The sequence below is a fragment of the Emydura macquarii genome, unplaced genomic scaffold (genome assembly GCF_026122565.2).
Source record: "Emydura macquarii macquarii isolate MOO-44397 ecotype Brisbane River unplaced genomic scaffold, CSIRO-AGI_Emac_v2 contig_1644, whole genome shotgun sequence".
Classification (NCBI taxonomy): Eukaryota; Metazoa; Chordata; order Testudines; family Chelidae; genus Emydura; species Emydura macquarii.
The window spans coordinates 20,559,010-20,580,869 of record NW_027131781.1 but is presented as its reverse complement, the minus strand read 5'-3'; the positions used below and the strand labels follow the sequence as shown (position 1 = coordinate 20,580,869).

Here is a 21,860-nt window from a genome sequence, read left to right as displayed (position 1 = left end):
AAGAGAGCTAGGACCAGAATAATTGTCCTATATAAAGTCAAAGTGAATTGGCTAGTGCTTTATAATGCCTCCCTGCATGATTCCCTGCTCTTGCCAATGCTGTTAGTCCCTCACTGCACTGAAAAGCAAATTCACCCAACGAAGTGATGCTGTAGTACAAGTACTTTAGAGATGGGACAGAATTCAAGGGAATGATCTCTAGTGGTGAGAGCCAGAAACTGAACACTCAGGAATTATGGTCCTGTTCTTGGCTGCACTGATTTCCTGTGTGGGCACTTAACCTGGCTGCACCTTGAGTTCCTCCTCTGTAAAACTGGGCTAGTGCCTACTTCTGTGAAGTGCTGAGGCTCTGCACGATGATGCGTGCCAATATAAAAGAGGGAGAAGTATTATGCACCTAATTCCAGTGTTTCCCCGTTTGCCAATGCTAGTAGCTGCTGAATGGCTACACTGCGCAGCATCAGTCCAGAAGAAGGAAGAGTGGAGGAGTCCATGTCACCCATTCATTTCCAACACCCCAAAGCAATGCTTTTTTGGAATAAGTACTGGGCAACTTGGTACCCCAGCCACTCCAAAAGCACAATGGCGCGCTGGAAGGAGAAGCACTGCTTGTGCTGCTACAGCTGCCCTAACACTGCAGGAGGATTAGGATTAGTTTAACTCTTTGTGAAGTGCCCCCACTTACAGCTGGCCCACAAAAGCCCTTGTCAAGTTTGAATCCTAATTTAACCAGTGGCACTAGGATTTAAACTCATGACAGTCAGATGCAGATTGCTGGGCACCTTGCCCAGCTCCAGACGGAGCCAGATGAGATCTGTACGCAGACGGACTTTTCCCACACAAGCAGGTCCTGTTTGCTTGGCCATTTTAAATGAAACAGATAAAAACCAAGCAGTCACTTCAGCTGAAGGTCACGCAAGCTGAATTTACTCCACTTTGGGCACAGTTAACCTTTGAATGTTATGGGCCACGGGGCGGTTTGCTTAGTTAACGAATGCTCAGGATCACAGGGCCTTCTTACTTGGGTATCAGTGTTGCCCAACTGAGTTTTGAGTTACACAACACCGCAAGCCTTATTACTGCTTATCAGTCAGAAACAGCTAGTAGTTATTTATAGCACCAACTATATAAAGCGATAGAGCCTATGAATCGTCTCACATATTTACCTACAGGTATGAAAAGGGGCAGTCATTAAAATAGAACAGCTGATTTTATTCTCCTCTTTCTATTCAAAACTCAATTTAGCATCCTCAGAGCCATCACACTGTTCGGATGATCAAAAGGCTGCTTGAGATACCGGGGAGAGGGCACGGCAGCAAGGGGAGGGAATACAACCACAACCACTCACTAACAGAAAAGCCAAGTTTTGGGAACTCCCAAATGTTTCTTTAGCCTCATGAGGATCCTAGCATTCCGTCTGTTTGTGCTTTGTATTTCTCGGGATTTGGGGCATGACAACAAAGGGCCTTCTCTCGTTGATTTAAGTGGCAGACTTCAATTGACTGTTAAGTAGTTGGTCCTGCCCCCAGTTTTTTTGGGCAGGATTCACTCACATTCACCCCATCAGTTATAAAAATGCTGTACTTGGAAGAGCTGTGATACCGTTCTTAATTTAAGGCTTGCTCTTGTCCTCTTTACTCAAAAGAAAATCCCACCAGCTTCCTTAAGAATTTTCCCTGTAGCAAAGATCAAGATTATCCACTTAAATCAGGGACTAGTTTGTATTAACTACATCGACAGCATGTGCTAGACAGAGTGCCCTATGGCAGATAGTTATATGCTGAAACATTACCCTTTTTCCCCCCATAAGTGGCAGATGCAATGTTTTGCTGCTTGTCCATAAAAAGGTCACTCGTGGGTCACTTGTTCATTTTCATTACATGCTCTTGCAGTTTGGTATTAAGTTTCTGTGACAGAGAGACCCCTTGGCAAAGGGTCCCCTGTTCTTTGCAAACAATTAATCTAAGACTTGACAAACTCACTACACACACACACACACACACACACACACACACACACACACACACAACTTGCAGGGTATTTATCCATAAGGGATAACAGGTGAGGTATTTACAGACAGCTCATAACTTAAGACTCAGTTGTTTCAAAATGTATGTATGGGTAATATTTAAAGAATAACGTAACTATATTTAAAGTCAGTTTTATGGTCTCCGAGTAAAAGTTAATTGTTGATACTGGTCACTTGTGATTAGTGTGAATACTAGTGAGACATGGTATGTGCGATTTGCAGATTAATAAGGTTTAATGTGCAAGGTTTTTTATAGGTATATTAGTTGAATATAAAGCTTAAAATTAACTATAATATATTTATTAAGTTTGGAGAGTTAAGCAGTTACTTAGAAGGCTGTATACAGGAACTTTTTTTATTAATTATTATTTAAAGGGCCCCCCAGGGAGTTAGTGGATTTTTTTTGGTTTGACTGGCAGTATTTTTTCCAAAGTTAGACAAAAAAAGCCCACTTCATCAACACCTCAGTAGTGATTTGTAAATATTTTTTATAAATATTTTTTATTTATATTGGGTTTTTATTTTTAATGATATTTTATTTTTATTATAATAATTGGGGTTGTTAAAACAATATTTGGTGATAGGAGGGGCAGTGTTTTTATTACCATTATCTATGTGCAGCTGCAAGCATACCTGTTGTGTATTTCATCTTGTTATGTGACAGGGTTTGCAGAAACAGACAGCTACAAGGTTGCTCAGTAGTCCTATTTATTTTTGCCAACAGGAAGATGTCATGCTACAGGGGTCAGAATAGCCAAGCAAGCAACTGAAGCTATGCTAGGCCTGTAATCAGGCAACTCAAATTGTACTGGGCCTCCAACATCTATCACCAGGGGATATTAGGTCTCTATGATGGCTCATTCAAGCAGGAGGGAGTTTTCACCCTTCACTGGTTAGCCAGTAACGTAGTGTCAAGTTCAACTGTCTAGCCTTGCTCTAGCCTCAGACTATCAATGGAAGATCATCAGAGACTACTGCAAACAAACAAGTCTATCTGGAGGTAAAACAGGATTATGATAACAGATAGGGGATCACCTTGTCTATGAATAAAGACCAAAGACTGTTTCAGTATTACAGAGGAGGGGGAAAACCCCTTTGAAACTGTTCGCTGAGGAGACATCTTGGGGAGCAGGGATGTTCATGAGTGAAAAACAAAAAACCAACAGCTCCTGGGGTTCCGGTGAAGCCAGCCAGAGCCAGCTCTGCAACAGATTGAACTTCGGGGTAGGGAGGAAAGCCTCTTTCATGTGATAGGAAAAGTAACATAGTAAGTGTAGGCCCTAGTTCAGATGTCAGGTTTCCCCTCACACTCTGTTTCTGGTTGAATCTCACTTCTTTCCTAAATAATCCTTCTCTTGTTTTATGGCCAGTGCTGTGTGTTATATAGTAGCAGGGGCTTTGGGTAAAATTAGTGAACTGGAGCATCCTGCTCCTTTGGGGGGACAGAGGAGCTGGGATTTCTGTGAGTAGTCGGTGTCAGGAGCTGGTTCTCACAGATGAGCAGTTCAAGGAGACTCTTGTTAACCTGCAAGGCAAAAGACAGGGCTGGCATAGGCCAGAGAAGAGTTCAAGTGGCTAACACTCACACACCATGGGCAAAGCTACCTCTCGCTGGAGGCCGGGGGTTACAACGTAAATAACTACTCTGGGTACCCCAGAAACAGTCACCCAGCAGCTATATAGAATAGATGGGAAAGTGACTTCTATCTCTTCCTTGACTATAGCACCGTGAGTGTACTAACGGAAAAGGGGTTCCAAGAGAGGAGGGGCACCAGTGGTATCATCTCTCCTTCCTTCCATGATGCTTTCTACCCTGGTCCTTCCTCCCTTTCCCCACCTCATTATCTCAATTTTGGCCATGGTAGTCACTTATGCTCCTTGCATGTAGTGTGACAGGCAGGTTCAGCAAGAGCAGGAGGAGAAACTGAGAAGTGAGAGGCCCCGTACAGTAGGCACATCGGGGTTTTTGTGAATGACAAAACAATACAATGGTGGAAGTAACATTTGCCACGATCATAGTTCAGGGTGCTTGTGTATTCAAGCCTTTCCTCCTCTCCCAACTATCTGGTCTGTAAGCTCTTCAGGGCGGGGCCATGGCTACTCTGTGTTTGTACAGCACCTAATACAATGGGGCCTCATTCTTGGTTGGCCCTTAGACACTACCCTAACAACCATGATTGGTACCAAAACAGTATCAATGGGGATTGGGTTTGCAGGGTCAAGGACTAGGCACTTCGGCTCCACCCCAATGGACTGTCCAGTCCCAAACTTGTGTTAGTCTGACGTGTAACAAACCAGGGTACCCAGTTTGCACAGGGCAGGCTTCCACTGTGATTGGAGCGCTCTTCCTGCCTGCATGGCTGTGGTTAAAGGCTGAACTGCACTTTAGACCCCTTTTAGTCCCTCAAGTGCACCTTTTGAGTGCCAGGCCTGGTTTCCGGAACCTCACTCTGGATGGAACCATTTGGTCCTACATCTCTTGGACCAGCTGGGTGTGGCACCTGTGAACTCTTCTCCTCTGGGAGCCTGTGACAACAGCTGATTAAAGTAACTCAAAAACCAGCTTATTTCAAAACCAAGTATAATTTGTTCATTCATCCCAACTGTATACAACACTCCGAGACAAGGGTTAAAACCATAAAACCCTACAGGTATAACAGAGGCCTATATGCATATTTCCCATTAGTTAAACCTTAACCTTTCCTTGCAATCTTTGGTAAGTGCCAGTCAGCCCAGAAACCTTTCATTTTTGGATGAGGCAAAGCAAATGGACAATGCTGCATTCTCTGCATCGGTCAGAGATGCGGACGACAACCCACCTTTCAGACCCTTCCTTTCTAGGTCCAGGATCCTTTCATAATTTAATATTCCTTTTTATACTAGGCTCATGCCTGGCAAGAATAAGCCTCATGAGGCTGGCTGGAGCCAGGCAGAGACATTTCCCAAATTAATAACTCCCCCACTGTTTTTTTAAGGAGTCTTACGTCTATCATTGTTTCATTTCCTCAGTGTTCATTCTGCCACCAGCCATCTTTGAGCTCTCTCAGTCATGCACAATTTCATCAAAAACCAATAAACTGAGGTGCATTGATATTTATAAAAACAAGACATGAAAAGAACTGTGCCTGAGGAAGTTAAGGCACAAAACTTGTATTTCACACTTATTTTGTGTAAACATTATTTAAACGCATACATCAGCAAGCAGAGCCTGGTGTTGACTGCAGCTCCCCCATAGCCACACCTTCCTTCCAAGATGGAGGATGATCTTTGGTCTCTGCCATCATACCCACATTCTAATGCAACAGTGACAGCTACTCCACACACTAGTGGTCTAGCACAGCAGTGTCAAGTTTATTTTACCACAGAGGTGCAGCCTGAAGTTCTGCAGCACTGCTACTGGTCCCAGACCAATTCAGTGCCACCAGTCATTGGTTAGGTTATGGACCCAGCAGCAAAGCCTCACCCATCATGACCACAGCATGCAGCCATCCATGCTGGCTGCTCAATTTGATCTTAACAGATGGTACCAAAACTCTCTCCACCATCTTGCCGCACTCACTTTGCCATTACTTTTAAAAGCTCCAGTGGGAAGTTCTCTGACTAAGCAGGAAACCAGTGCAGAACATTCACCCTGGCTAGGATATAAAAGCTAGGAAAGGTGCCACTCCAGGGGTCTTCAGGGTGTTTCTCCAGGCACTTGTTGGGGGGGGGGGGGGGGGGGAAAGAGGTCCAACTCCCAAAATTCCCTTGGGGCATCCCAGCAGCCACTCCCTCAGGGAGCTGTACTGGAACTGTAGGATAGGCACCCAAAAGACATTACAACTGCAATGGTTTACATCAGACCAGGGTGGAAATGGGACAGAACTGCAATAGTCCTGAACCCCAAATGTCATGAGTATGGGCACACTGCACTGCTGGCGCTATCCTAACAGTTCAGTTCTTTAGGAAATGCAACGCTTAAGGGGTTACACATTAAAACCCATTATAATGTTTTCCTTCTCATCTCTGGAAAAGGGAATATTTACATGGTAACAATCCCAGAGAGCTCCAGTGGCAGCTGATTGTAGCAATACATTCCTTACACACCTGTATCATGATGGCTGATCACTTGACAGTGCACAACATGTAAGGCAGCAAACAATACACATACTGCACAGAAAGGCATTTCCTTCTCTACTTTTTAATGTTTCCTTCAATGTAAAGTCTCTTGTTTTTCTTGTAATAAGGAAGAATGTAATTAGGAGGGCTCAGTTTGCTTTTTTGGCATAAAAGCATTCAAAATAATGAATTATCTAACTCATCGTAAATCAAGTCATCCTTGTTCATAGAACTTCACTTTCTCTAGTCATTTTTGCTCTCTTTCTTGTCTAAAGTCTTTTAAAACAAAAAGAATTTGGAGTATCTAATATGGAATGCAACATTGAAGACAAAGAAATACTAGAGATGAGTCTGGGCTACAGAGTTCTGTTCTGGACCTCAAATGTGCCAGCATTTGGGCTTGTTTAGGTCAGAGGTTTTGATTCAATCCTATGTCTAGGACATGTTATAAAAACGGAAGATAATATTGCCCGCATATGTTCTCCAGTCTTTTTAATACAACCTGACATTTCCTTTTGACTTGTCACTTTGCATTGAGAAGTCATCTTAATTGATGGTCCACAGTGATCCCAATAGCTTCTCCCTTCCCTAATCTTCCCTTTTCAGCTAGTTCAGAATGTGTCACTGTGCATAAGTAGTATATTCTGCTTTCCAGTGTGCATCACAGCACTTTGTATTTTTCTATAATGAACATGGTCTACCATTCTGTTACTCAGTTCGCTAACTTTGTTGGGTTCTTCTGGAGTTCCTCACAAGCCTAAACAATTAATACAAAGGGGAAAAAACAAAAAACCCAAGAATCTACAAACCTCTACACATGCTGCATTGTATTCCACAATCAGGCAGGTTAAATGCCATAGAACACATCATAGAAAATAAATGGAAAGCCAGTTTTTGCAGAAGTATATGAAAATAACTGGCAGCTTTTGAAGCAACCATGTCTTACTATTTTCAGTGAGTTGCTGAATACAGTTACAAAGCGCCGTAATGATCAGTTTTTCATACTGTGCCTGCTGGGCTGACGTTGGTGTGGATGTATGGGTACAGCACACTACTTTCCTTAGATCATCTTGTCAAGTTCAAATGGAAGCTGTCTAAAGTCTATTCATACATCAAAGTGTGATGGGATATAATTCAATAAATACTTGTCATGCTGAGATAGGGGAGGGAATTTAATAAAGCCATTGGTTGTGGATCAAAACAAGCGTGTTTCATTCACTATCCTCCTTGTGCATGGAAAATAATAGAGTTTAGTTATTATCCCTCTACCAGGTTTTCCCCAGACCATCTAGTTAGTTAGTTATGGCCTTGCTCTCATTATGCTGAGTATAAAACCTCTTGCTCCCAGTCAGTTTCTATTGTCTCCCTTCCCCATTCATTCAGTTTTATGCTGAAGTCCTGCTTTGCTGATGCAGAGCAAACTCCCATTGACTGCAAAGATGAAAGAGGCTTGTCTCTAGGTTACGTCTCTTGGGACAAAAGCATACTTAATAAAGCCACAAGTTACATGTGGATCAGATGCTCTCCCAGAGCCTTACAGTTCTACCTGTTCTGGAGTCAATTCCTGTTGTCTGGGGGAATTCCACAGAATACCTGTTAAAAACCCCAACCTGTAAACATCCCATTCCTGCAGGATGGGTGCAACAGTAAGTAACCAGAACCACACCTTATTGGGCCCCTACTTGTTAAGCAGGTCTCAGGGGCATATTGAGAACATAGAGCTAGTGTTTCAAGCCCCAGATGGTGATGCTTACTTGGCTGATAATTTACTGGTCAAGTGTCATCCGTGTGTGCAGCTATACAGAAGACTCGGTCCCTGCCCCAATGAATTAACAACAGAGTCTGAACTAGACAATTCAGATAAGACATCAGCAAGTCCTGGCTCCTGCACACAGACAGTCTATTGAAGCAGGATATGCCACATCACACATATGGAGCACTGTTTCTCCTCTACAGGTGGACTCCTTCAAGCGCTCACTTTCCAGACCCTGCATTCATGTGTCATGTATCTTAGGAAGGGAAGAAAACAACCTACCTGCAGTGTCACACATTTGGATTTTAATACAAAGAGCCCCAAGTTCAGGAGTGTTCAGATTCCATGTTTGGTTCAGCCTCTTATAAACACAAAGGCAAGAGGAGACAAAAATTTAGATGCAGATTCTGAAGCCACCTTTCCTCCTTCCCCCACCCAAAGAAGAGGAGAAAAGTTCTGCAGTTTGACTTTAGTTTTTCTTTATACACAGAGGTTAGCCTAGACATTCCAAAGAGCCCAGGACTGGTTCTCTGGGGGCTCAGGCTCACCATAATGCTTCAACACACAGAGAGAAGATAATCCAATGAGCAGCCAGCATGTCAGCCATCTCTTATGAGAAATATTAACAAAAAGGGAGGGGAAAAATTATACACACGTTATTGGTAGGCTGGCCTTTACCTAAAGATCTAGATCAAATTAGAACATGATGGTAGCCCAGAGCTGCAGCTGCCACTGAGGAGCACACAACATAGATCCCCCTCCTCATTCATCCTGGGCCTACTGTGTGCACCTAGCACATCTTAGACCAGTCACAACAGCAGCCAGCTTCCCTCAGGGTCACTACAGAGCTGCAGGATGTTGGGCAGCCTTCATATAGCACCTTTGTTCCAGCCCCTCTGGGAGGCAAGTGCTGGAATAAAAGCTGCTGCACCACCTTTATACTACCAGCAAATCGCACTACATTGTGGTAATTCACTCATGGCGGGTAACGGTTATGTTCATTTTAGGCCCAGAATTTGGCAGTGGTACAACACACCCACCCACACAAAGCCACACATCACACTAGAATTTGGCCTGTACATTCAGCATATGTTACTATGAAGGACTAATATGTTTATACATTAAGAAAATGCCTTCAGCATCAAGCCCACATCATGCCAGGTTGCCCTTTCCCCATACGTACCCCTCGCAAAGATGAGCCTAAAGATGCAGATGAGAATTCAAGCCTAAGGTGTTTTTAGATCCAAGGTTTGGGGCTCAAGTGTGAAGTTCAGGTCATGACTCCTCAAAGGTCAGGGGAGGTTTTGATAGGGCTTCAGCATGGGTTCATTGCCCCCTTTTTAAGGCAGGAGATAGTTCACATGGTGGGTAAAGTAGAGGTAGAGGCCCACCATCACCTCATCCCCAGATAGGCTCCCTGTCACAATTACTCCCAGAGCTCTCCTTCCTTTGCCTCCAAAACCCCTTCCTCCTTTTCCATAACACCCCATCTAACCAGATCTCCTGGCCTCCAACAGATGAGCCAGATCCCCTCACCCCGGAGCACCCCCCTGCAAGCATTAGCACGATGGCTTCTCCAGTTGCTCCTCCCTGCCCACAACCCCTCTACCCAGTACCCAAATAGACACAACCCCTCTACCTTTGATGATCTTTGCAGGGCCCAGTAAGTCAGGTAGACGATCTCTCAGCCTCCTAAACCACTATCACAGCCAGAATAGTGGAATTAGTGCACTCTGACACTTTTCTAATCAACCCCACCCCACACTGCACTGCAGGTTTTTATTTTCACAGCAATTAGGTTAATTGAAAGCAAGCTTCCTACATTCCTTTACTGTGAGTGCATAACCTTTGGTAAAACAAACAAACCCAAATTTCTCTTAGAAATGCTGCCCAGCTATAATAGCCTTGTTGAAGGAAGATTTTAAAGAAGAAACTATATGGAGAGCAGGGAAATTTGCTGCCTAAGAAGCAGCCCAGTCATATTTCTATTACTACTACTAAATACAGTACTATTAATACAGTTATGTCTAAATCCTGGGTATGAAAAGGAGAATGTGCTAAAGCTGAATAAAATGGCAGTTTCAGCTTCCAGGGGCTTGTGTGAACTTTTCTTGCTGTTTTGTTTCTCATGGTTTGTGCCCTCTGTGCTTTATTTTGAATTCAAATTAATGCCAAAACTCTGAAACCACTGAATTTTGTGTGGTCTCCACCCAAAAGAAATATGTCAATCCAGGTTTGCAGAGGTGGCATCAATTTTGGCCTGGTAAAGGAGCCAGGAACTGGTTGCAAAAACTTCACCCAATTCTAGAACTCACCAAGTTCTGAGGCTCCTGGAATGACTGATATATAGAAGTACAGGCAAACTGGGCGCAGTCAGACCACTTGTGCCTGATTTTCAGAGGAGCTGAGCACCCACAGCTCTTATTGATATTGGTGTTGTGGCATGTGATGCTTGACATACCTGAACATCCGGCCCAAAGGGCTCAGTTCTGTTCTCAGCTGACAAACAGCCTGCTAGCATTAATGGTAGTTAGATGCATAAATGCATGTACATCAAGATGAGATTATTCCTCTTAACTACAGCATCCTAAGGTCGTGAGAGAGAGTGTTTTTATGCTTGCCACACAACAGGAATGGGGGAGGGCTTGTATCCTTTCTGAATGCCTGCATCTTGTTTTTTGCAGTGTGTGCCTGGTATTGTGCATCTTTCCTAGCATCATGGCTCTCTGTATTAAATTGCCATATTGCCTCCTTTTCCCAGAGCTGTAGCCTAATTTTTCCCTTTCAGAAATTTTGTAATCTGAGTGAGAAATCTATTTAACTGATTCTCTTTAGTAGCCTGTCCTCCATATCTGTTACAAGGTACAATGATGTTAGAAATCTATGACACAAAAAGCAATTTGTTTCTCTGGGTTATGACTTTTGAGCTTTCCTCAATAGCTCTCCTACATCACAAATTGCTACTTTGGATCACTTCACTTTCAAAAGGGAGCTCTCTCTTGCTTCCATTCTGACACGCCCGCTCTTTCCCTTTCCCTCTGCCATTCTTTCAGGTATAGTGAAAATGCACAAAACTTAACGTGAACAAGAAGTTCACCTCAAAGCTTTATTCAGCCAGTGATGTCATTTCAATCCAAATCCAGAGAGGGTTTCCCCCTCCATTTTGGATCCCACTGATTTTCACTTGAGTGAGAAACCTTTTGTCATCTTTGTTTCTTTCAACCACTTTGGTGACATGAATTTTGGTGCTGTTTCTTTTTTCTACAAACTTTCCCACTGACAAAAAAATAATCCAGAATACTAAAGATTCTCATATTAAATGGCATTCCGTGCCAGTGGGGTTCATTAGTGGGAATTTGTTGCATCTTGCCTGGCCAGTTCATTGGAGATTATGCACCTTTCATTTTTTGAATTTAGAACAGTTTACAGGGCTATGCGTGGACAAGGCAGATGATCAACCCCCATCGAGTGGATCAGACACATGCTCCTTAACATGCATCAAAGGAAAAGTAAAATAATATACTCTGCATTTATAGAGCATCTTCTATGCAAGGATTTCCAATCTGGGTAATAATCCCAAAAGCACTGAGAGGTGAAGTTACTTGCCCATCTTGACAAGACAAGTCAGTTGCAGTGTTGGGAATAAGATAGAAGTATCTGAACACCCAATGCTCTGCTATAGCCACTAATGCTTCTAACTGCTACTTCAAGAGCTGCTGCTGCACAAAAAGGGGTTCTAGTTTCTATTGTATTTGGGAGGTGTTCTAAACCTTCCCCGTTTTTTAAATTTTCACTTCTCTGCTGTTCCTGGCCCCCCTCGGTTTCTGTGGCTCCTGTCCCTTCACTCCACTGACGAGGTCTCTTTTCACTCTGCCTCTCACTGACACTTTTGTTCCTGAGCTTCACCGAGAGAAGCGGAGTTGAGCAGCTCATGACCAGGATTTTTTCACCGATCCTACCATTCCTATGTTATAAAAAGATATATGTTAACTCTGGTATTTTCTATTTATCTCAGGCTATGTTAGTGGCAGAAACCTTGTATTGTGTCATTAAAATAAAATCAGTACAACTAATTAGGGGGGGGAACATAATGACAGTTTCTGGGGGACCATGGAGGAGTCTGATGTGCTGTAGTTACAATTAGCACAGCTGGCAATGCTTAAATGTCTGGAAATTGAACCTATGGGCCTTCTTGGCAAACCCAATATAAATAAACTAATTTTAAAATCTTGTCCATGCAAGCACATGTGTGCGCGCACACACACACACACACACGCAAACATTCTCTCTGAAAGAGCTCCAGCTCAATAAAATCAAATTGAAACTCTATCTAAGGCTGCTCTAAGAACTGCATGACAAATGATGTAACTCAAGAGTTAAAAGTCCTTGCTCACTGATACTATTTCGCTTTAGCTGGGCCTGACAATCAGCACATCTCTGCAGCATAGGTAGATGTTCAATACCTATAGTCTTGTGTTGTTCTGCTGGCAGACTGCAACGCACGAATTGTGTGTCTCTCATTCCAGTGGATGGCAGGGACTCACAGGGCTACAGAGGCAGCACGTGCAGAAGCAGCATGTTCAGTGTCCGCGTGGGAGGTAGTGCCTCATATTTCTCAACAGCAATGCCTCTGGCTGAATAAGGAGTAGCAGGAACTAACTCCCAGAAGAGTCCCATCCAGTTCTCCTCCTTCAGGAAGATAGTGGGTGGAACACAGGGCATAGAGAATGTGGGTTGAAGAGCTGGTAAAGGGGATTCTTCAGGTTTCCCACAAAAAATATGGAAAACTCACCAAAAATATCCTCCTATGTGCCATCACTGAGATAATTCATGACGTAGACTTTTTCCCTGGCAGACGCAGTCACAGTTCTGTGGGTACCAATGATTTATAATCATAGCTGAGAATCTGAGAAAGCTTCATCTCCAGTGCAAGACTCAACCTGCAAGTATGAACCCTGCTGCATCTGAATCAAAGCTGACATGTGTAATAGCTTCCCTGGATGAAAAATCTGGGTTTCTCTTGGCAAAATGTATTGCAGGAAAATGGAACCAAATGAAATCACTACCAGACCCAAGGACTCTTGAACTTCAGGGGAGTCTGGTTCTAGAGGAGATTTTTGTGGGTTGGGCCCCCTCTCTGATTAGCTGATGAAAGCCAAAGGAATCCATCTCATCCTTCATGTCTGTATTTGTCACGGTCACAGAAATGTGTGGAGTTCGTTCTGGGTCTTCGCTGTTCATGAAAGAGGAAAAAAAAAGAGCTGGGACTCCTAAAGCAGAGGTGGCTTTTAGGGGGGTAAAGCTTATGGAACCCAGTGAGGAAACTAAGCACCTGATAAACGTCTTTGAGAGCAAACATTATTAAAGCACAGAAATGAGTTAGTGAAAGACAGACGATAGGCCAGGAGGAGATCAGTGGCATGATGTTAAGCAGGGCTAACATGCCAATGAGCAATACAACTGCGTGAGACACAAACTCAAAGGTCCAGATCTTGACTCTCCCCACAGCCCCTTTGTACCGTTCCAGTGGCACAAACGGGCCGTAAAGCTTGCTCCGCCATGCCAGTTAAACCGGCTTCAGGAGACCAGGAATGAGGCGCTTGCCCAGCAGTTTAGGTTCCCCTCAGTGCAGTTGTGCTGCAGTGACACACTCTGCTCTCAGCCTCAAACAAACACAGTGCGATGCCCAGTGAACAACACAGGTACATCAGCTTATGCCATCGCCTACGTCATCCTCCCTTCATCTGTGCACCTGCATTGAGAAAGATCAAAGACACCACAAAGCCGCTCTGCGCTTCAGGGAGCATTAAAATGCACCAGTAATCTACAGGCTGGATGTGTAAGATAACTGAAACAATCTACCCATTTTGAATGTGTAGCTCTGTGGCATTCCTGAGGTATCTGCGAAGCAGGAAACTACTATTCCCATCAGACACTCCCCTATTGACCTCCTAAAACCCTCTGGCTCCCAGGTGGAAGTGCAGACCCAATCCCCTCTATTAGCCAATAAGAGGAGGCAGCCAGAGGGCTGAGTACAGAGGGGCCTAAAGGGACCACTCAGGGATGCAAAGCCAGCATCCAGCCCTTGGTCTTAAAGGGCTGGAAAACTATTGCAGCCAAATGCCCTCATCCCAGGGGACTAGTCTGGGGGTTGGGCCATGTGCTCTGACTGGGTGTGAGACCTAAAAGAAGGGGTTGCTGTGTTTGCAAAGGATTATATACAACCAGAGGCTGTGGCCTGTAACCTCAAGGCCACCACAGCTGGGGTAAGAGCTATGAGGAAGGTGCTGCCACAACAGCAGGACAATGCAGAGAAGCCCCCAAGGAGACACCCTGAAGCCAGGAAACCTACGGGTCACCTAATGCCCTCTAACGGAGGAGTGGACTGGAAAGGGCATCCTGGCTATCAGGTCTGAGGAGCTCTAACGCTCTATTTGATGCCTGCAGAGGCCAAGTGGGGAATTGCTATGTTTTACCTTGACATAGTGCTGCTTCAGACGCTATACCGTGGGTATTTGCAACCCTCCCCTTTTCTGCCAGCCATAAGAAAATCACCCTTCGATTTAGCCGTGTGTCTAAGTGCTTACTGGGATCCACCAGGGCTAGCTCCTACAGTGGCTAGCAGTAGCCGCAATGCCTTTAGTGCTGGCCACTGAGCTGCAGTACACCTGGTGAGACTGAATACCTTCGGAGGTTTGCTGTACCACAGCACTGAGCAGCCATGTTAACCACACACCCAGCCGGCACCACAGTTAGGAATCCGGGGACGTTCCCAACGTTACAGTATACAGACGGTATCCAAGCTTGGTCTTGAGCACGAGCAAGACAGGCAACCGCTCGGATTTGACAACCTCCAGTCCGTACTTTAAGCAATGGGAGCGGCATCGGAAAGAGACTGAGCCCCAGTACTCCAGGGCAGGAGCTGAGCCCCACTGCTTCTCCCGGGGGTGCAGTGAGAACAGAGGGAGGGCCAGCTCTGGAGTACAGGCCCTGCTTCTGTCATCCTTTGGAAGCCCCTCTGGGTGTGCAGGGGAGGGGTGGGCCTGGGCTCTGCTGGTCAGGAGGGGGCAGGCCTAGGGCAGAGGCAGGGTCTGGAGAGCTGCACTACATGGCATTGTCCCTCCCTTCAGCTCCATGGAGATTGTTCATTGTCACAGAAAATGGTGACCCAACCAACAGTATTTTGTGGTGGATGCCCCTCCCCCAACTCCCACCCCAGCCTCCTGTACTGTGGAACCCTCTTAAGGGGAAAAGTGGCGGGGCTGGGAGGAGGCAGCTGCTGCTGGCTCGGGAGGGAGATGCTCTGCATGGGAAATGGATAGCTTGTCCTTGGCAGCTGTGTGGAGGCACTGGGTCCCAGATCCCCAAAGGTATGAGGGCCCTAACTTCCACTGAAATCAGTGGGAGCTGAATCCCTAAATACCTTTGAGGATCTGGGCCTGGACCATCGTGCAGCTAGCCTTGTTCTCCGCAGGTGGCCTGTGATCTGTCTGGTTCTTGGTACATGAACATCCCTTGGTTGAGAGGGCTGCCTTTCTCCCTCTGAGCTGGAGAGTGGGAACCCTTCCCGGCCTTGAATGGACTAAGTCGGAGGCAACACCTTGTGCTGAAACCTGTGGAATTTTCTGCCACTGGAAACAAGCGAGCCCATTATAATTTGTTACTACTATCTACATCCAGTCTCCTGGCAATGGCTGGGGGGCGGGAAGGAGACTGACCTAGATCCATTCCCCTTACATCCTCAGACTGAAACCGCACGGTCCTCTCTTGATGCTGCTCTAATTAGGCTGTGACATTCCTTGTGGTATAATAATATAACAAGGAGTCCATTTTTAATGGTGAGAGTAATTACCCACTGGAACAGTTTACCCAGGGTCTTGGTGGATTCTTCATCATGGGGAATTTTTAAATCAAGCGTGGATGTTTTATACAAGATCTGCTCTAGGAATTATTTTAGGGAAGGTCTGTGGCCAGGGCGTTGTACAGGAGGTCAGACTAGATGGTCACAATGGTCCCGCCTAGTCCTGGAATCTATGAATCTACTCTCAAAAAACATGCCTCCCATTCTTCCTGGAATTAATTCAATCCCTCTCACAGAGCGAATGGAAACAAACAGAAAGCAGGCTTTCCAAACTGAGCTGACGGTGTTTGGAGATGAAACAGAAAAGGCACTAGATCAAATCTTGCTGTTCCATTGTTGGATGAGCTGTACTACAAAAAACTTGGCAACCATTGGGTTGTTGGTGTGCCAAGATCACTGCCTGTTGTGCTCAGCAGTATCGTCTCATTATTGCCTTCTATGCTCCCTTATCGGTCTCTCTGTACCCATTTGTTGTCTCTTGCCTTATGCATAGCTTGTAAACCTTGTAAAGGCAGGGTCTGTCTTTTTGTCCTGCATTTGTACAGCACCTAGCATTGTGACTGGGGCTCCTAGGAGCTACAGTGATACACATAATTAAAATATGTCACGCAGTTTGTTTATAATTCACTCTGTATTGTATTTCGATTCATAGCCAAAGACACACAAGTGGCCTTGTCCATATTGGGAGTCTGTCATCGGCAGACAGGGTTGCTACACCAGTGCAACCTCCTATATGTAGACAAAGAAAGCCAGGATTTGTATCGGTTGAGCTTACTTGGATTTTGACAGGTGCAACACCAATTTCTGACCAAGAACGGCAGAATCAGCGTTAATTCCAACTGTAGGCAAGGCCTATGTAACATGAGAGAGAAATCTGAGCACTGAGAAGACTTGGCTGCGTAGGAGTCATTCTGGAACCTTCTTAAAGTCACTCACCATTGCCACACTTTGAAAGAGGCATGTCTACATTTTCCAGCCTTTAAAAAAAAAAAAACAAAAAAAAAACACCAAAAACTTGCCATGTTATGTAGCTGAGTGACTTTATCACATCCTTCTGATAAGCCATTCCTGACATGGAAAAGGGCTGCATTTCAGCCACCTCTCTTATTTAATTTATTTATTTATTTATTGCCATGCTTGTTCTTGCTTTTACGTGCACTGACTAGATCTCAAGGGTAAGCTGCGGGAGGGATTTGTGTAAGTATGATGTATTACCTCACCTCCATCCTCCTGGTGGACACCCAATTTGTCTGGCACAAGCTATGAGTCACTCATAATTCCTGCTCCCACCCTCAGGGACAGTTTCTGTAACTGATTCAGTTTGCAATTTGAAATAATTTCCTTCTTCCTGATTTCTAAATGCCATGCTTACCACCTTCCCTCTGAAGCCAGCTGGCCCACAGATTCAATTCCCTTGGTGTGGCAATAGTCCTGTAGTACCATTGAAAGGAAGTGGTGAGTAAGTGAGGTTTAAATTTTAAGACAGCCACAATGAGCGTCTGCTGTCTTGTGTCACAGTGTCCCTCATGTGTGGAAAGGCTGGTAGAGACCACACCAACACATGTGATGTAAGAGGAGAAAAGGAGAGCATGGCTGGTTCTTCACATGGAACACTTCCTGGGGGTTCCCTTCATTAATGTTTGTGCAGTGAGTTCTGTTGCTGTAGGCATTATATTTCTTTGCATGGGCCTCTAGTGTAGGGGGAGGAAGAAAGTGGGCTGTGGGGAGTGGGAGGAAAGAGAGAGAGCACCATGGAAATTCCCAGATCCTGATTAGCTTGCTGAGTGAAAAAGAGCATGCATAAAAACCCACTGCAAAGGAAGCACATATCTACACCCTAGTGTCCTCAGATGCATAGACACCATAGTGATCAATGCCTTAGAAACACTGTATAACAACCAAGAGCAAGAACTGGACAAACAGGCCAGGCCCCGGGAAGGAATTGGAGAGGTCAAGCTCTGCCCAGTTTGCCCATATAAGGAAGGGTAGTGTGTTAGTGACGGACCAGTCATCAAGGTTCTTGCAGACTCAGGTCAACCTAGAAACCTATGCTGGATAATTAAGGGGAAGCAGTTCCAAAGGGGTAGCCGTGTTAGTCTGTATACAGCAAAAAACAACGAGAGTCCTGGAGCACCTTAAAGACTAACAAATTTCTGTGGGCGTGAGCTTTCGTGGGCTGCTTATGCCCACAGAAATTTGTTAGTCTTTAAGGTGCTCCAGGACTCTCGTTTTTATTAAGGGGAAGCAGTTACCACGGCATAGAATGGATGCATCACAGCGCCCACTGGTGAACAGCAGAGGAAATATGAGAAGGAAACAAGGCTCTGAGTCTCCTCCCACTCACATGGGTAGAAATCAAAAAGTTTGTGGAGTCACATCAGTGTAAAAAGCACAAGTAAGAGGAGAATCAGCCCCAAAGAAGATCCAGCAGCACAACACAGCAGGAGAACAAAGAGTTACCACCCCATCAGCGGTTAGTCCCATCTTCCCTGCACTGTTCCACTATAACACATGCCAGAGGGAGCAACCTAGGCCCAACCGATGAGTCCTTCTCTTACGTCAACAAGTTAAGGCTGTTCGGGGCAGTTTATGGTCTTCCAGCCCCCTCGATGGGAGGATGGGAGCAAAGAGTAAAGTATTGCAAGCAGTCAGCTACTGTGGTGATGGGGGCCATATACAGGACCTAGAAAGAGAGACAAGCTTGGTCGCTTTCCCTGTGGTCGTGTCTATCTTCTTGCAAGCCACACCCAACAGACTTCTTTGTCCTTTACATGGAGGGTGTGCACTGCCACGGGGCACTGCTCTCCTGTGTGTGGTCACAGCAGCCTCGTTGGTGTGTAACTTGCACACGTTTCCTGACTGCAGCATACAAGCTGCACCTTGCCACTTCCGCAGCAAGCGACCCATGCGGCGAATCAAGGCCCTTACGTTTAGTAAATGGAAATGCCAAATTCAGTCCCTCTCGTCTGCTGTAGAAAATGCCCAGAATTACAGCCTGGAGACAGATAGAATCAGTGGCGTATGGAGGGTCTCCGGCGCCCAGGAGCGAAGCCTACATTTGCACCCCCCAGGCCTCACACGCCCCCCCCCCCCCACCCCGGACAGGAAGGGTCCCAGTGCGGCCCCCCCCCTACCCCAGGGATGGGGGGTCTGTACCTGCGAGGGGGGTTGTGAGGTTTGGGGCGGTGCATATGCAGGGTTGGCTCTGCCTCCCCACACTTACCAGACGCACAGTGCCCATCTCTCCCGCTCCAGCCCTGCAGCTCAGTGCCAGCTCAGATGGGGGCAGCCTCAACCCCCGGCCTTGGGAGGGGGCTGGGTCAGCCCTTCACAGGGCCCCTCAGAGCCTCCTGCGTGTGGTGAAGGACTGGCCTGGTACCCCCCACAGGCCGGCACCCAGGGGTCTGGACCCCCCAGCATCTCTCTCAGAATGCCACTGGGTAGCATCTTGATTGCAGAGGAACCAGCCCTTTGTCTCTCATTTTTTAGCTAAAAAGCAGTTTATATTTATGCCAGATATGGATTTTAGCTGTGACTCAAACTAACGTCAGCCTCATAGAGGTGTGATCCTGGCATGTAGGCAGTGAAATGCCAGTCAGGCAGATGTGAGCGAACCCCACATCACTATATGCACAGTTACTCACATTGGATTTATTTTTAGTGTCTTATTATTAAGATTTATGATGTGTCTTGGTATCCAATAACTTCTAGAACATAAAAGAAGACATTTTATAAGAATTCTCCCAAAGCAAGAACAATTATTCGTCTAGAGATCTTCAGCTGATGTCTTTAATGGAGCTACATTGGTTTACACTATATGAGAATCTGATGAGGTGAATAGAGCTATAAACACTAAAAGGAAATGAATAACCTGAAATGACACCTTTACTCTATTATCTATCTATGAAGAGGTTCTGCATCACCATGGTGTTGTCATAAGGAACAAAAGGTCAGTGGAACACAAACAGCAAAGTTTCTGACAGATAGTGCAGGTAATTTATTGATAAAGGAAATCTGAAGAGTGAAAGAATATCTAAGTCCCCATTGAGATCCATGCCAGAAACAGCAGATGAGATAAGGGATCCTTTTACAGCTCTTTAAACATTCAAAGCAAATCAGGGAAAGTGTGCATTGATTGGAGAAAGGAAAGCAATTCTGTTCCCAGAAGTTAGAAAAAGGTCACCTTGGTATCATGAGTGGGAAAATTCTGGACACACTAATTGGTACATGATGGAGAAATACCCAGAAAAGAGTAAATGTGTAGAGCTGCCAAAGGTGCATGGTCTTTCTCCTCCTGTCCAGCTGCTCAGCACCTTGTTGTATTCATAGAGCCTGAGGAGAAAGGCAGGAGAAAGGCACCATATTTCCTGGGAAGGAGAAAATACACTTATTTTTATTATTTGCAATTTAAATGCCTTCTTGCATCATTATTAGCAATAAAGATCTTATAGCTAAATTTTTTGAATTCCCAATTAGAGCAAAAAGCCAAATTATTCACCCTTTGAATTTAGCCCTTTTTCCTGTTGCAAATCATCTTTGGAGAGAGTGCAAATTTTCCAAAATTTGTTCACTATCCAAAATTGATCAATGAAAGTTTTATATGAACAAATTTCAACGTATGGATTGCTCAGAAACTCTGTTGAGTATTTGACCTGTTTGACTGGTCACTTAAATCATATGGTAAGATGGCATGAGCACTCTTTTTATTGAAATCCATGCACAAAGCCAGCTTTCTGTGCACGTTCTTGCAAAGAAAAAGAAGCTGCTTGCAAGAATGATCATGAAGACAAACATTTTGTGAATGTCAGCAAAGCAATATTCACCCGGCTACAAGACCAGTGAGCTGTAATCCTCAAGAGAGGGATTTTAGAAGTACCTGTTCTTATTCCCATAAGAAGTGAAGATCCCAAGGGGAAATCTTGGCCCCACTGAAGTCAATGAAAGTTTTGTCATGGATTTCAATGGGACCAGGATTTCACCCTGAGAGTACAGATGAACAGAGAGAGAAACTATCTGCAGCAGCACACTGGGCTAGGAAATTATAGAGAGGATTGTTGGCTGAATCCAGGAGAAGCCTAGTCAAGTGCAATTTACTCACAAATGCAGATGTACTGTTCTCTTAGTTACAACTTGCAGGCACCCCACTTGTTGTAGATCATTGTTTATTGGGCAGTATGGAAGCACCAATGATCCTGCATAGCTATGGTTTAAGAAAGGAAGTATGATCTTCCATTATCACAGATTATCAGGCTGTCTCCAGAGAAGGTAGTGGACAGGAGTGTTACTATGATGGGTTTTGCATTTCAAAGAGCAGTCAGCACAGAGAGCTTTAAACTCAATTGTTTATTGGATCTGGGCAGAAGCAGCTCTTTGTTGAAACATCCTTCCAAGATGCCCTATGGGAGTAAAAGAAGAAAAATCTGACTCCCCCCAGGACAAGGTCATGGCAGTCAAGCATAGAAAGTCCAGAGGGCCATAACTGTAAGTGACATGGCACCGCAGGGAGGGTAATCAGAGATGGATGGTTTAGAAAAACTTGCTTAAAAGTACTGTTTCTTGACAGATATATAGGTTTACAACTGTACAAAATGGAGGTGTTGACTTAGTGCTTTAAACATCAGAAGTGAAATACACACATGCCCTCAGAGCCCAGACATCAGATATTGTCCTAAGGACTCAATCAAACCCACTCAGAAAGATTCCCATAGACTTCATTGGGAGTGGGATCCAACCCTAAATGCCTAAATAAAGACAAAGAGAGAGATTAAATGGAGAGCAAGTGTAACAACATTGCCTATCATGGGAAATGAACTGAGTTCCATGCAGGATGCACTAGTGAACTCTCACTGAATGTGCTGCTGTCATTAAAGGGACACAGTCAAACTTGAATATCCCCTTCTGTCAGAAAAGTGTTTCAATTTTATCTTGTTTTGAGTCACCCCTGAGATTACTCGCAATGAGGGATCTGAGGGAAATATTTTCCGACTTGTTTATTCTGTGAATTTGGCAGTGCTTTGCGTAGAGACAGTTTCACACTCTCCCCAGTATAGTCAGTTTACAAACCCCGTACTGAGCTGAGGTAGAAGATGAAGGGGAACGTCTCTCTTGCCTACAGGCAA

At 44.9% G+C, this 21,860-nt stretch overlaps 1 protein-coding gene across 2 annotated transcripts in view; it reads right to left on the bottom strand.

Moving 5' to 3' along the window:
- The window catches only part of MAPK6 (mitogen-activated protein kinase 6), a 105,791-nt gene that overhangs the window by 48,533 nt on the left and 35,398 nt on the right, over positions 1–21,860 (bottom strand). The window contains exon 1 of one of the 2 annotated variants that reach the window (XM_067555844.1): positions 9,520–9,536. The exons of the other annotated variant lie outside the window; for it this stretch is intronic. The gene's annotated coding sequence lies outside the window, so the exon portion shown is untranslated. Of the gene's footprint in view, positions 1–9,519; positions 9,537–21,860 lie in introns of those variants that run through there. 2 annotated transcript variants of the gene reach the window in all.